Source organism: Mugil cephalus, chromosome 17, assembly GCF_022458985.1.
Source record: "Mugil cephalus isolate CIBA_MC_2020 chromosome 17, CIBA_Mcephalus_1.1, whole genome shotgun sequence".
NCBI classification, from domain to species: domain Eukaryota; kingdom Metazoa; phylum Chordata; class Actinopteri; order Mugiliformes; family Mugilidae; genus Mugil; species Mugil cephalus.
In genome coordinates, this window is record NC_061786.1 from 4943 (window position 1) to 19330 (window position 14388).

A 14388-nucleotide genomic window follows, 5' to 3' on the forward strand; every position below is an offset into this window, starting at 1 on the left:
AACACAAACATGCCGAAAAACATACATTAGAGAAACTGGAAGATCATTCTACACATGGAGAAATTAACACAAAAAAAGAATGCGAACAGGGGACAGCGGGGAAATTAGGACTTAAAAAGAAAAAGCAGAACAGGAAAATTTAAAATCAAACAATCACAGATCACTGCAGGAGAAATTGGATAAAAGAGGGGGCATACACCCTGGACCCTGGAGTGAGTGTGCACATGCACACTGTTCAAAGAGCCTACAAGAATGTCCCCTTCCAAAAGATAATATCCAAACTGAACTAAACTGATGTCTTTGAAGAGAACTGGCCTGAATGGCTCAGCTATGTGTTAACCTGAGACCTGATTTTATATAGAATCACAACGATAAGGTCCCCTTAATAACAAATGTTTTTTTCTTCCCTTTTAATTTCAAGCAGCATCTTTATCCTTATGTGTGATGTGTTTATGTATGACGCTGTTGTTGTACTTAGTGCACAAATACTCCCTTTGTCATGTTATGTTTTGTTGTCTTGTTCCCAGTTACCGCATACATACAGTATGTGTATTTTACGGAAAGAAAGCTAATAAAAAGTAAATAAAAAAAGTTTAATTTCATTAGAAAGGGATCAATATCTCAGGTTAACATGCTCAGCGGACACCTGGATGTCTCAGTGAGGCAAACAGTCATTCTCTTGCATGGAATCCACTGCATTCCATAGTTTCCATTACATTTAGCATAACAAATGATGGAATGAGTTTAATTGCATTAGTCTGGAACATTAGGCAACTTCAGACAGAAAACAAATGCGATGTTTGGACATGCAGCCATCCTCCACATAATATTCAACTGAAATACATGGAACCTACTCAAAAAAAACAACAACAGTATTTTTATCCAGGGATCGAATTTAACAGTGGCTTTTGGCGGAGCCCCATTTTACAGTGCACCCCACGACTTTCCAATTCACATGCATAAGCTTTTAACAATCCAATTGTGGATCAGTAACAGGATTACTGAGGAAAACACTCTATTACCACAGCAATGCGATTAATACTGTCATAAACATTTCACATGACAGTAGTCGCAATAGCAACAACCCAAAAAGTATGCAAGAAATTAAATCACCATTGCAAACATTTGGCTTCCACCCAGGTGCAAACGCCATACACACAACAAACAGTGCTGAAACAAGCTCCAATATCAAGTGGCTAAAGTGGTATCAATATCAAGTGACAATAAAACAAAGGGGAACGGCTATATCTTAGTTCAGAAACAGACTCATCACAACTCATTAAAAATACAGTAATGATAAATAGGACAACACCAGTCCGAACACACAAGCCATTCATTCTATGATTCTTACCTTAATTCAGACACGATCACAGGGCCCAATGAACCTCGCTTTGGCTATCCATATCCAGGGTACCCAGAATGTCAGGATGTTGAGAGGAGTTTTAACACTGTTATCCTGGTGGGATGTTTTGCAGTTCAAAGTCCCCAGATGGCCTGTTGGGCTTGATATGCAATTAAAACATAACTGGCTGTTCTTCAAAAAGGTATTTAATAAAAAAATATTTAAAAACAAAATATGATTCCTAATAATCAATAACAAAGCATGTGTAACAAAGCGTGCCTTCACAGCCACAGAAGTTCCTTTCCCTCTCTGTGGACTAATCTCCCAGATGTCTTCTCCTGTCTTAGAAGCATCCCTTTTCAGAAAAAAAAAATGTGTGTGTGTATACAGTGGGGGAAATAAGTATTTGATCCCCTGCTGAATTTGTAAGTTTGCCCACTTCCATAGAAATGATCAGACTCTGGTTTTTATGGTTGTTTACTGGTTATGGGTATAGACAGAATATCAGTCGAAAATGCATAAAAAACACACAATCTAAAAGTTATAAATTGTTATGTATTTTATTAAGGGAAATAAGTATTTGATCCCCAAGCACAACACAAGACAGTACTTTGTAGAGAAACCTTTGTTGGCAAGCACAACGATGAGACGTTTCTTGTAGTTGGTCACCAGGTTTGCACACAGCGCAGGGGGGATTTTGGCCCATTCATCTTTACAGACAGTCTCTAAATCCTTCAAGTTTCTTGGCTGCCTCTTGGAAACTCGGAGCTTCAGCTCCCTCCACAGGTTTTCGATCGGGTTAAGGTCTGGAGACTGACTAGGCCACTCCATGACCTTAATATGCTTCTTCTTGAGCCACTCCTTTGTTGTCCTGGCAGTATGTTTTGGGTCATTGTCATGTTGGAAAACCCACCCACGAGGCATCTTCAGTGTTCTTGCTGAGGAAAGAAGGTTTTTGTCCAAGATGTTACAGTACATGGCTGCATTCATTGGCCCCATAATGCGGTGAAGTTGCCCTGTACCCTTTGCTGAAAAACAGCCCCAAAACATGATGTTTCCACCTCCATGCTTAACCGTGGGTATGGTGTTCTTTGGGTCATACTCACGTTTTTTCATCCTCCAAACACGGCGGGTCGAGTTAATGCCAAATAGCTCAACTTTGGTTTCGTCAGACCACAGCACTTTCTCCCAAGCCTTCTCTGAGTCATTTAGATGTTCACTGGCAAACTTAAGGCGGGCCTGTACATGTGCCTTCTTGAGCAGGGGGACCTTGCGGGCACTGCAAGAGTTCAATCCATAACGGCGCAGTGTGTTGCCAACTGTTTTCTTGGTGACGGAGGTCCCAACTGCTTCCAGATCATTAACAAGCTCCTGCCGTGTTGTTTTAGGCTGCTCCCTCACCTTTCTCATCATCATCCTCACTCCATGAGGCGAGATTTTGCGGGGAGCTCCAGACCGAGGACAGTTGATGGTCCTTTTATGGGTCTTCCACTTGCGAATAATGGCACCAATAGTTGTCACCTTCTCACCAAGCCTTTTGCTGATGGTTTTGTAACCTATACCAGCCTTGTGCAGGTCTACAATCTTGTCCCTGACATCTTTTGACAGCTCTTTGGTCTTGCCCATGGTGCTGTAGAAGTTGGAATGTAAGAAACTGATTCTTAGAGCAGGTGTGCTTTATATACATGACGAGTTAAGATCAGGAGTATTGGTAATTAGTTGACTGAGCATAGCTGTGTGCCACATGCGCACCAGCCAATCTGTAGGAGCCTGAATTCTAAGTGAATTGTTGGGGATCAAATACTTATTTCCCTTAATAAAATACATAACAATTTATAACTTTTAGATTGTGTGTTTTTTATGCATTTTCGATTGATATTCTGTCTATACCCATAACCAGTAAACAACCATAAAACCAGAGTCTGATCATTTCTATGGAAGTGGGCAAACTTACAAATTCAGCAGGGGATCAAATACTTATTTCCCCCACTGTATATATATATACACACAAATTAAGCATCGCTACCATTTATTAGAAATGACAAAGATTATTTTGAGGGAACAATAAAAAGAATTGTTCAAATATAGTCACATTGAATGTATTTTTGATAAATTCTTCTTTTAATAAGTACATCCTTTAACTACACAAAGCAGTGTTTTGCTAGTTACTTTTAATTATAAGTTAAGTTGGTTGCTAAGTTGATAGCAAGAATCAATATGATGTCGCAGTTAACGTTAGCATTATATGTTAGCTAACGTTAGCAAATCCATTTCACAATAGACGTTTCAAAATGATATCATAAAGAGCTGTTTTTGCCCAGGCAGGTATTTGTTGGACCATTGTCAGAGTAACATGTGCAGATACCCAGACTAATCTGCAGAGTGAAATTGAATATGAGTTTGCGAGATCAGGATGGTCTCACCAGGCTAGCCTCAGGTACCTCCTATGTCAGCATTTTAGACCTCAAGACAGTCATTGAGTTGGAAGCCTGTACTGTAATGTGAATTACAAGGTCAGATGTGATCTTTATAAAATACCTTTGAATGAACTCCAGCATCGACGATCTAGTGGCAGGACACTCGAGGTTGAAGACGTAATAGCTGCTGAAGAAAGCAGCTACTCCGTGTAACAATGGTGTGGGCCCATCATTACATGTAAGCCTTCCAGAGGGCTTCATCATGTCACCTGAAATGAAAAGATATAACATTATGTGTTATGAGCACTTTGAGATCTGCTTCAGATACAAAGGGCTATACAAATGTTGACGTCAGATCAGAGTAACATTATCTTGAATGATCAAGCAGGGGGTGCTGGGGAGTTCTGCAGTATTAATGTCCACAGCAGTGGCACATGGCTGTAACATAGCACAACACAATATCATTGATTTAAGATGAGATGATAAATATCGTTCATTGGTCAGAGGTACTAACCAATGTGTAAGCTTCCTCCAGGAAGTACTGGAGCAGGACTACAGTTAAGCACGTAGTCTATCCACCCATAGCCCTACATCTTGCTCTATCTTAATTAATAAATTGTTTTTGTGCCTTCTAGGACTAGTTACTATTAATATGGAGTTGGTCTCTGCACCCGATCCAAGTACTCCAAGTTCCCGAATTCCAAGTTCTCCAAACACAACATTCCGTATGTGTTGCGAATGTATTGAATCAAGTAGAGTGTAAATTTCCTTTAAAAGCAGAACAAAAGACCTTTTATTGAAAAGGATGTGTTTGTCATACTTTCAACAGGGTTTGGTTTAATTTACCAACTGGCCAATTGCGTGAAGATGCATTTGAGTGGCGGCCTACTTTGCCTCAGGCAATTACTGGGGAATTACAACCTTTTGACAACCTTTTCATATTACCACTGTAATATCATGGTAATTGCTTTGTCATTAAAGCTGTAAAGTTACAGTACACATTTGTGTTTTTAAAACAATGCATTGTAATATCACAGATGTGAAATTGCAGTAAATTGCTTTGAGTATATTTCACAGAACACTGCTGTAATCCTTACTGTGAAAGTCATGCAAAACTTATGCAGAGTTCTATTTGGATGTAATTATGGTTCAGAAATGAAATAAAATTTAACTCCTTCTTTGTACAGTGTCATATTGACAGGCCTCCTGAAAGCACGAAATGTCACAGTTTCATGATCCGCCATGAGACCGGGTTGGCGTGAAACATACCGACGAGTTGGTAGTTTTTCCTCAGGACTCTTAGTTTTTTTCCCCCAACCATATTTAAGATATCATCCTAGATATTCAATTATCATCGTAGATGATAATGTGTGGGCCCTTACAATTGCCTATACAAGGGCGCTGCACCTGTGTACGACCAAATATTATATATTATCTTCATTTGCATGTATAGCAGGATTCTTCAGCTCACTATTTATGATGCACACAATCACAATTGCAGGTGCAATTTCCGCTGCCACAACCGCTGACGAGGTGTATTCAGTTTGACCAATCAGAATCAAGGTTTTCAAATAACTGCCCAATTACGCTGCTATACACTGTCAACATGAAAAGAATCGAGGGTTGACTTAAAATCGTGTTGTTCCCCACGTTTGCTTTATTTTATTTTACCGACTCAAAGTTGGCGAAGGTGGACGGCACAGACCTGATACGAAGACAAGCACAGAAGGTCCGATACGAAGGCCTGAGCAATGAAGAGAGCTGTGTGGAGCTGAGTCTGCCGAGCCGAAGCAGACGTTGGCAGACGAGAATACGGCCAGCAAAAATACTTTGTTTTAGTGGTAAGTTTCGTGAAAGTCACTTTGAGCTAAGTGTTCTTATCGGGCTAGTGATGCATTTGCTAACGTTAGCTGACATAGAATGCTAACGTTAACTGCGACATCATATTGATTCTTGCTATCAACTTAGCAACCAACTTAACTTATAATTAAAAGTAACTAGCAAAACTGCTTTGTGTAGTTAAAGAATGTACTTATTAAAAGAAGAATTTATCAAAATACATTCAATGCGACTATAATAATTCTTGTTCCCTCAAAATAATCTTTGTCATTTCTAATAACCAAGCAATAGAAATTAGAAATCACAAACACCAAACAGTACAATAACTCTTAATAAGTCTTAGCTGGCCAGCCCAAAAACAAACAGCTCTTTATGATATCATTTCGAAACGTCTATTGTGAAATGGATTTGCTAACGTTAGCTAACATAGAATGCTAACGTTAACTGCGACATCATATTGATTCTTGCTATCAACTTAGCAACCAACTTAACTTATAATTAAAAGTAACTAGCAAAACACTGCTTTGTGTATTTAAAGGATGTACTTATTAAAAGAAGAATTTATCAAAAATACATTCAATGTGACTATATTTGAACAATTCTTTTTATTGTTCCCTCAAAATAATCTTTGTCATTTCTAATAAATGGTAGCGATGCTTAATTTGTGTGTATATATATATATATATACACACAGAGATTTTTTTTTTCTGAAAAGGGATGCTTCTAAGACAGGAGAAGACATCTGGGAGATTAGTCCACAGAGAGGGAAAGGAAATTCTGTGGCTGTGAAGGCACGCTTTGTTACACAAGCTTTGTTATTGATTATTAGGAATCATATTTTGTTTTTTAAATATTTTTTTATTAAATACCTTTTTGAAGAACAGCCAGTAATGTTTAAATTGCATATCAAGCCCAACAGGCCATCTGGGGACTTTGAACTGCAAAACATCCCACCAGGATAAACGGTGTTAAAACTCCTCTCAACATCCTGACATTCTGGGTACCCTGGGTATGGACAGCCAAAGAGAGGTTCATTGGGCCCTGTGATCGTGTCTGAATTAAGGTAAGAATCATAGAATGAATGGCTTGTGTGTTTGGACTGGTGTTGTCCTATTTATCATTGCTGTATTTTTAATGAGTTGTGATGAGTCTGTTTCTGAACTAAGATATAGCTGTTCCCCTTTGTTTTATTGTCACTTGATATCGATACCACTCTAGCCACTTGATATTGGAGCTTGATTCAGCACTATTTGTTGTGTGTATGGCGTTTGCACCTGGGTGGAAGCCAAATGTTTGCAATGGTGATTTAATTTCTTGCAAACCTTTGGGTTGTTGCTATTGTGACTATTGTCATGTGAAATGTTTATGACAGTATTAATCGCATTGCTGTGGTAATAGAGTGTTTTCCTCAGTAATCCTGTTACTGATCCACAATTGGATTGTTAAAAGCTTATGCATGTGAATTGGAAAGTCGTGGGGTGCACTGTAAAATGGGGCTCCGCCAAAAGCCACTGTTTAATTCGATCCCTGGATAAAAATACCGTTGTTGTTTTTTTTGAGTAGGTTCCATGTATTTGAATATTATGTGGAAGATGGCTGCATGTCAGTGCAGTCCAAACATTGCATTTGTTTTCTGTCTGAAGTTGCCTAATGTTCCAGACTAATGCAATTAAACTCATTTCATCCTTTGTTATGCTAAATGTAATGGAAACTATGGAATGCAGTGGATTCCATGCAAGAGAATGACTGTTTGCCTCACTGAGACATCCAGGTGTCCGCTGAGCATGTTAAGCCCGAGATATTTATCCCTTTCTAATGAAATTAAACTTTTTTTATTTACTTTTTATTAGCTTTCTTTCCGTAAAATACACATACTGTACGTATGCGGTAACTGGGAACAACACAACAAAACATAACATGACAAAGGGAGGACTTGTGCACTAAGTACAACAACAGCGTCATACATAAACACATCACACATAAGGATAAAGATGCTGCTTGAAATTAAAGGGGAAGAAAAAATCATTTGTTATTAAGGGGACCTTATCGTTGTGATTCTATATAAAATCATGTCTCAGGTTAACACATAGCTGAGCCATTCAGGCCAGTTTTCTTCAAAAACATCAGTTTAGTTCATTGGTTTGAATGTAATTCTCTCCAAAATATATTTTGTTGGTTTGTCTTTCTTTTCTGGTCAGAGTCTTTATAGATACAACTAAAAATACTTTCAAAAGGTATTTGTCTTACTTTATGTATTCAAATCAAAGATTTTCCTTTTAAAAAACAGCCCCCAGCCTCCAAAACATGTGAAAATTATTTGCTATAGGACCTCCAACAAGCAGTCTGGTTATACTAGTGGATCTTTTGAGCTGGAGAACAAAAGAATCAAGACTAATTTTTCCAGCTGAATTCCCTCCAGGAGGGAGAGCTGGTCGCTAACCACTGCTGTGAGAATGTGAGGCCCCCCTCTGTTTCTCATCTTTCCTTAATATCTAAAGTATGGCCAAGATTTTGAAGAACTTTGTGTAGTTTGGATATTATCTTGGAAGGGGACATTCTTGTAGGCTCTTTGAAAAGTGTTATGAATTCCATCTCTCTCTGAAGTAACATCCCTTGGGAATTCCTTGCCTTTAAAGTCTTATGAATGGTTCCTTCCTGAAAACTCAAAACTTTATCTGTGAGCTACTAATATTCGTGTGTCTTTTATTGGAGGTGTAATTTAAAGCAACATGTCAACGTACATATCAGAGAGACGCGTATTCAGAAAGTTTTTGTCCCACCAATATGTGTTGTTAAATTGCCTTTAATGTTCTTAAATTCGCCAGGCGGAAGATATCCTTTGCACTAAATTTTGCGTGATGTCATTAATCTGCAATTTCAGTGACAAAAGAAATGTGAACCTATCAGTTACTGATACTTTGTTTTGGACATATGTGATTGAGCAGGGAGAGAAGTTTCTGAATCATTTTGTGCCGTGCGTGTGAGTGTGTCAGTGTATGTTTTGTGGGTTTTGATAAAAAAAATAGGCACCATCTAGTTCTGTTCAGGTATGCACATAGCGCTGGGTCTGAGGTAGTTTGATTCAACACTGAAACCTTTCCAGGAATATGTTGGATCTAAATGTTGTACTAAAGATGAGGAAGTTGTGTAAGTGGGCCTCATTAAAGGCACATTGTATGTGGGTATATAAGAGTTTGGTGATCTTTTGTTGGAGGTCCAATATAAAGCAACGTGCCAACAGTGTGAATTTGCTATATGTCAGAGAGATGCTCCGGAGAATTCAGAAAGTTTTTGTCCCAACAGCGTGTGGTGTTGTAAGGTTGGAAAGGTCACGAAACAGACCTTTTCGCAGAGTGTTGCTGAGGCTTGTTGGGCCAAGCAGGAACCTGCTCACATTCGCCAGTTGAAGCAATCCGTTATTTTAAGTTTTGTGGCACACGATTGTCATTAATCTACAATTTCAATGAAAAAAGAAATATATCACTAACTGAGTTTTGACTCTGACCTATGTGATAGAGCAGGGAGAGAGCTTTCCGAAAGTTTTGTGCCATGGCTGTGGGTGTTTGAGTCCATGTCTCCTGGGTTTGGTTTGTGTTGCATTTTAGTCGTCAAGATACAGACACTGTAAAAATGAAAAAGTTGAGAAAACTCAAAATTTCAAGGCAACTTATTGCAATCAATGTTTGAGTTTTGAGCCCAACCAAAAACTCATATTGTTTTGTTTTTACATTTTCCTTTTGAGACAAACTTGAAAGTTAGACTTGTGCCAAGTCTATGTTTTCAAACAGTTTGGCCAACTAATAATCTTTTGTTTAGATAAAGTAGTTTTCTCCATTAGTAAAACTTAAAGGTTAGCGTTATACCAACTAAGAATTTTACTCACTCAAAAAAGTAAGTTAGGGTTGTTAAGTTAACATTTCAAGTTAAGGTTAATAACATTTAAAATTGCATTTCACAGAATACAAAACAAGTTTAAAGTTTACTTCATACTTTATTGAAATAATTGGAAATTGTTCCATTTAACAATTTAACAGTAGCAGCAGAGAATTGCTGTCTTACTACAGCAAAGTGCAGAACAAGTAGCTCCATAACAATAATAACTTCCAAGTGTTATTGACCTATGATCAAATACATTCGAAACATTTTTACCATTTCATATACAAGTCATTGAGCAGTGTATTACAATTGTAACAACAGCAACAACATTGCTGACATATCTCAAGTGGCTGTGTCAAACAGAAATACGCAAAACCTGTAAAAACACCTGTGCAGTTCACAACACAACAGTTTATATAATATAAAAAAAACAATGTCACAATGTCAGCATACAATTTAACATTGTAAATTGGGCAGAATTATCCAACTGAATAAAACACCCATAAAAACAAAACAAAAAAGTTTGCCATGCATGTCTGCATGTAGACAAAAGCAACATAGAGTGATGCTTCTACCATTTTTTTCCCCTTTGGTTATTAGCCTCTCGACCCTGATCCAGACAAGAGGATAACATTTTTTAATTTAATTAGCTTCACTCTAATGAACGGTAGTAAATGGGATTCATTCTGCTTAGTCATCTGATAAACTTTCCAGTGGTGTACACAATTATTCCGTACCCTACCGTGCGTTTGTTTCTTGTTAATGCACACACAGTCCAAGCGATTATATCTATCCTCTTGTCTGGATAGATATGTTGAGCCTCCTATTGTACTCACCAAGCATGTCCTGAAGAAGTTCTCTGAATCCTCGCGAAGAAACAGGGTTAGACCTTGCAGGGATGTGCTCCTTCTGTGTAGTCCAATGTCAGATGTTTGAAACCCCCCGCCAAAAAAAAGAAACTACTTCTCAGAGAAGTGACCAACGCTGTATTATTACATAAGTTGCTATTACGGCCGTGAGGGTTGGCCGTATGTCTCTCCCCTCTTGATGTGTGTGTGCATGCACTGGTGTGTCTGTTTCTATCTTGCGCTAGGTGTATTGTGGAGAGTCTCCAGTGGGCGTGTCTCCAGAGAGCGTGTCCGACCTGATCAGCTTAAGTGTATAGTGTATTAGGGTTGGGATAGAAAATCAACTCACATAAGTATCAGGATTTTTTGTTTTACGATTTTTAAATTGATTTTTTTGTTCAAAATTGCCCCCCCCCCCCCCTCCCCAAATTTAAAGGCTTCATTTTAGTTTGTTCATGACCCTAAGTGGGAAAAAGTTACCACTTTTGTCCAGTGCAGGGTGAAATGTGTGTGTGTGTGTGTGTGTGCATGAGGTGTAAGTGAACGAGCGAGCGGGCGGAGAGTGAGTGTGCATGTACACACTCACTCCAGGGTCCAGGGTATACGCCCCATCGTCCCGGTTGATAGTTTTGTGTGCTCGCTTCCTGATTTCTATGGCCTCCAATTTCTCCTGCAGTGATCTGTGATTGCTCCTGATTTCCCCGCTGTCTCCTGTTTCGCATTCTTTTTTGTGTTCATTTCTCCATGTGTAGAATGATCTTCCAGTTTTCTCCAATGTATGTTTTTGGCATGTTTATGTTTTGCACGATATTTCATAGATGATGTTGCATTTTTGTCCAGTTCTATTTGTCTTTTGGGTGTACTATGAGTTAACAGAGTTTTTTGTGTGGTTTTATTGCTGCGTTGATGTGATGTTTTTTCATGATGTGTTGTATTGCTTCCGTTATCCCCGGATGTATGGTATGCATATGGTGTCTTTGTATTGGTCCTCTGTTTTCTGAGTGTGTTTCTTCGTTCTCTCTTTTTGTTTATTGTATTGTATTATATTGACAAAGTGTGAGTGTGTGTTCTATGTGTCTTTCCTCTTCCTGTCTGTCTTTATTCTTCATCCATGATGATGTTGGCCTGTTGATAGAGTGTTCTGACGACTGAGTGATTGTGTGCTGTGGGATGTTCTGATGTCCAGAGGAGGTACTGGTCTGTGTGAGTGGGTTTTCTGTAAACAGTGATTTTTTGACGCCGTCTTCTTTGTGGTGGATGTTCAGATCGAGGAACGACATGGTCCGGTTGTGTTCTTCTTCGTGCGTGAATTTTATGTTTCCAGTGTTGTCCATAGTGTGGATATTGTGTGTGTCTGACTTTTATTTTTTTTCCAAGATGGCGTCCACGTATCTTTTCCACAGTGTGGGTTTACAGTGTGTGGATGCTGTGTAGATGGTTTTTGATTCCAGGTCCTCCATGAAAAAACTGCTCATTGTTGCTGATAGTGGATCTCCCATTGCGAAACGTTCTGTCTGTCTGTATATGATTCCTTTAAACTGAAAATAAGTGGATTTAGCAACAAAATGTAAGAGTGTGGAAATATCTTCAACTGTCAGGTTTGTGTGTTTTTTGAGGGTTTCGGTGTTCCTTGAGTCGTTCCTGTACGATGTGTAATGTGACGTCAACTGGGGTTTTGTGACTAGCGATAACACGTCGTGTGATATGAATATTTCATCTTTTTCTACTCTTATGCTGTTGAGTTCTTGTGCCAGTTGTTTTTTGTTTTGTTGTTTTTTTTTGCAACATTGCAAAAACTCAAAACAACTTCTGTTGTACTGAGGATGGGTTTGATGATTTCAATCAGTGCTTTGGGGAGGTTGTATGTTACTGATCTGATACTGTCAACTATTGGGCGGAGAGGGGTGTCTTTTTTGTGAATTTTGTTGTCCCGTATATCTGGGGGTGATGTTGGCTGTGGGTATCAGGTGTTCATATGCGTCCCGTGTTATTTTGTTACTTTGTAGTAAAGGTTTTAGTAATGATGTCAGGGTCCTTTTCTTTTCTTCCGTGGGGTTCTTTTTCAGTATTTCGTAGGTGTTCCTGTCCCCTAACATGGATTCCATCTGTTTTTCATATGTTTGTGTGTCCATGATGACTGTTGTTCTTCATTTATCGGCCGGCAGGATGGTAATGCTTTTGTCTCCTTTTAACGATTTAATTGCGTTTTGTTCTTCCTGTGTGATGTTGCTTGGTGGAAGTTTGGCTGATTTTAAAATTCCTGATATTGCATTTCGGAGTTCTGCATTTTGTCCCTGATCTTGACATTTATGGCATGCTAATTCTGTAGCTAGGATGTATTGTTCGTGTGGTATTTTGGAGGGTGTAATGGTGAAATGTAGCCCTCTTGCTAGCACCCTTTTTTTCTGTTTCGGTGAGGGTGTGTTTGGACAGGTTCCGTACCCATTTTTCATTGGTTTTTGTAGTTTGTTTGTCTCTGCTTTTTCTTTCTATTAGTTTGTTTAATTTCTTGATGTGGCGTTGTTTGGTAATGGAAAATTCCTGTTTGTATATGTATTTTAAGTGTGCGTTTTATTTCCTCTTCCATGTTGTGGTCCAGCGTGCAATGTTCTTTGAAACCGTCCGTTTCTTTTTTTATTTGCATGTTGATTTTGTCTATTTTGTTGGCTGTTGTTCTAATCCATTCTATGATAAGAGACTTTTTGCTTTGTTGATGATGTTTTCTGCATTTTATGGCTTTTTGTGTTGAGGCTTGCCGGTGTTACTTCCTCATCTTTGAAAGCGGAGTTTGAATCTCAGGTGATTTTTTTGGGGTGCCCACTTTTTTTCCAGTTTCTCTAGACGGCGGAATGTTTTGACACAATCAGTTCCAAAACTTCCACGTAATAGAATAATGAGGTTCATTATGTCTTATTTTAGATATATGTTTACGATTTTCTTATCTTCCAACATAACACAGAACTTGCACTGCATATATGACCCAAAATGAAAATTAGCACGAAACAACAATTAGTTGGTTAATGTTTTAACCAGAACACATGAAAAAATCCAATTTTAAAGCTGATATAACAATGAGTGTACTCATCAGGAAAAGGAGCTCAGCACATCCACATTAGTCTAGAAATGTTAGTAAATGTAGCCCATTTTACATTGTTTTGCTCAGGATTAAAGAGGACAGTGTTTTTTTTAAATTTTTTAATATATATATGTATCATTAATTTAATTCTCATCCTTTGCCTTGTTTTTCATTCATGAATTCATATTTCACATGATTGGTTGTGCCACAACCAAGCACTTGATTTCACAGAGCCAGGTAAAATACTCGTCTGTTTTACTTGGCTGCTAATTCAGAGTTATGATTGATTAAATGCGGTGACGCTTCATTTCTCTCGTCAGATTACACATACTGTATCTACTCTTTATTATGTCGATGAATGAAGTTAACCCAAAGATAGTATATCGAACCAAGAGTCACACCTCTTTTTCAATATAAATTTAATACAACTTTTGACCACAAACAGCAAAGATAAAACATACAGTTTCGTGTGGGGATTTTTTTTTCTCTACTCTTCGGGGCTAGCTCACCGAGTTTTCGCACAGTGATGAGACACATATCTTTGTAATCAGCAGAGTCTATGCTTTCAGGGGACACCTTGTTTGTGTGGTTTGGTTGAAGTGGTGAAATTAACAGAAGCACTGAAGTGGACATACGTGGTTTTCGTTTTTGTTACATGCCCATACATGCTTGGGGATTGAACTGTGTTTCGTGTTTTCAGTCAGAGCGACACTGTTCCTCTGTGGGTGCACAAACGAGAAGGTTGTCCACGCACTGAATGAGAGCAAAGCCCTTTGTTAGAAAGAACACATGACTTGAAAGAGTGCTCTAATCTTACAGAGATTTTTTTTTTTTTTCATAAGTTATTAAACTATCTTTCCAGGCTATGTGAGAACTAGTGGAATGCCAAATTCTTCCCGTCTTTCGAACTCCCTGCTTTGAACTACATGACTGTGAATTATACCATGGAGCTACCCTCCTCCGATTTATCACCTTTTCAGAGGAGCAATT

At 38.5% G+C, this 14388-nt stretch overlaps 1 long non-coding RNA gene across 1 annotated transcript; it reads left to right on the forward strand.

Moving 5' to 3' along the window:
• The first annotated feature begins 4184 nt into the window (after nt 1-4184).
• Nucleotides 4185-6917, forward strand: LOC125023252. Its single transcript, XR_007114562.1, has 3 exons — nt 4185-4484; nt 4589-5600; nt 6510-6917. It is a non-coding gene; the product is annotated as an uncharacterized LOC125023252 (long non-coding RNA).
• The last annotated feature ends 7471 nt before the right edge of the window (nt 6918-14388 follow it).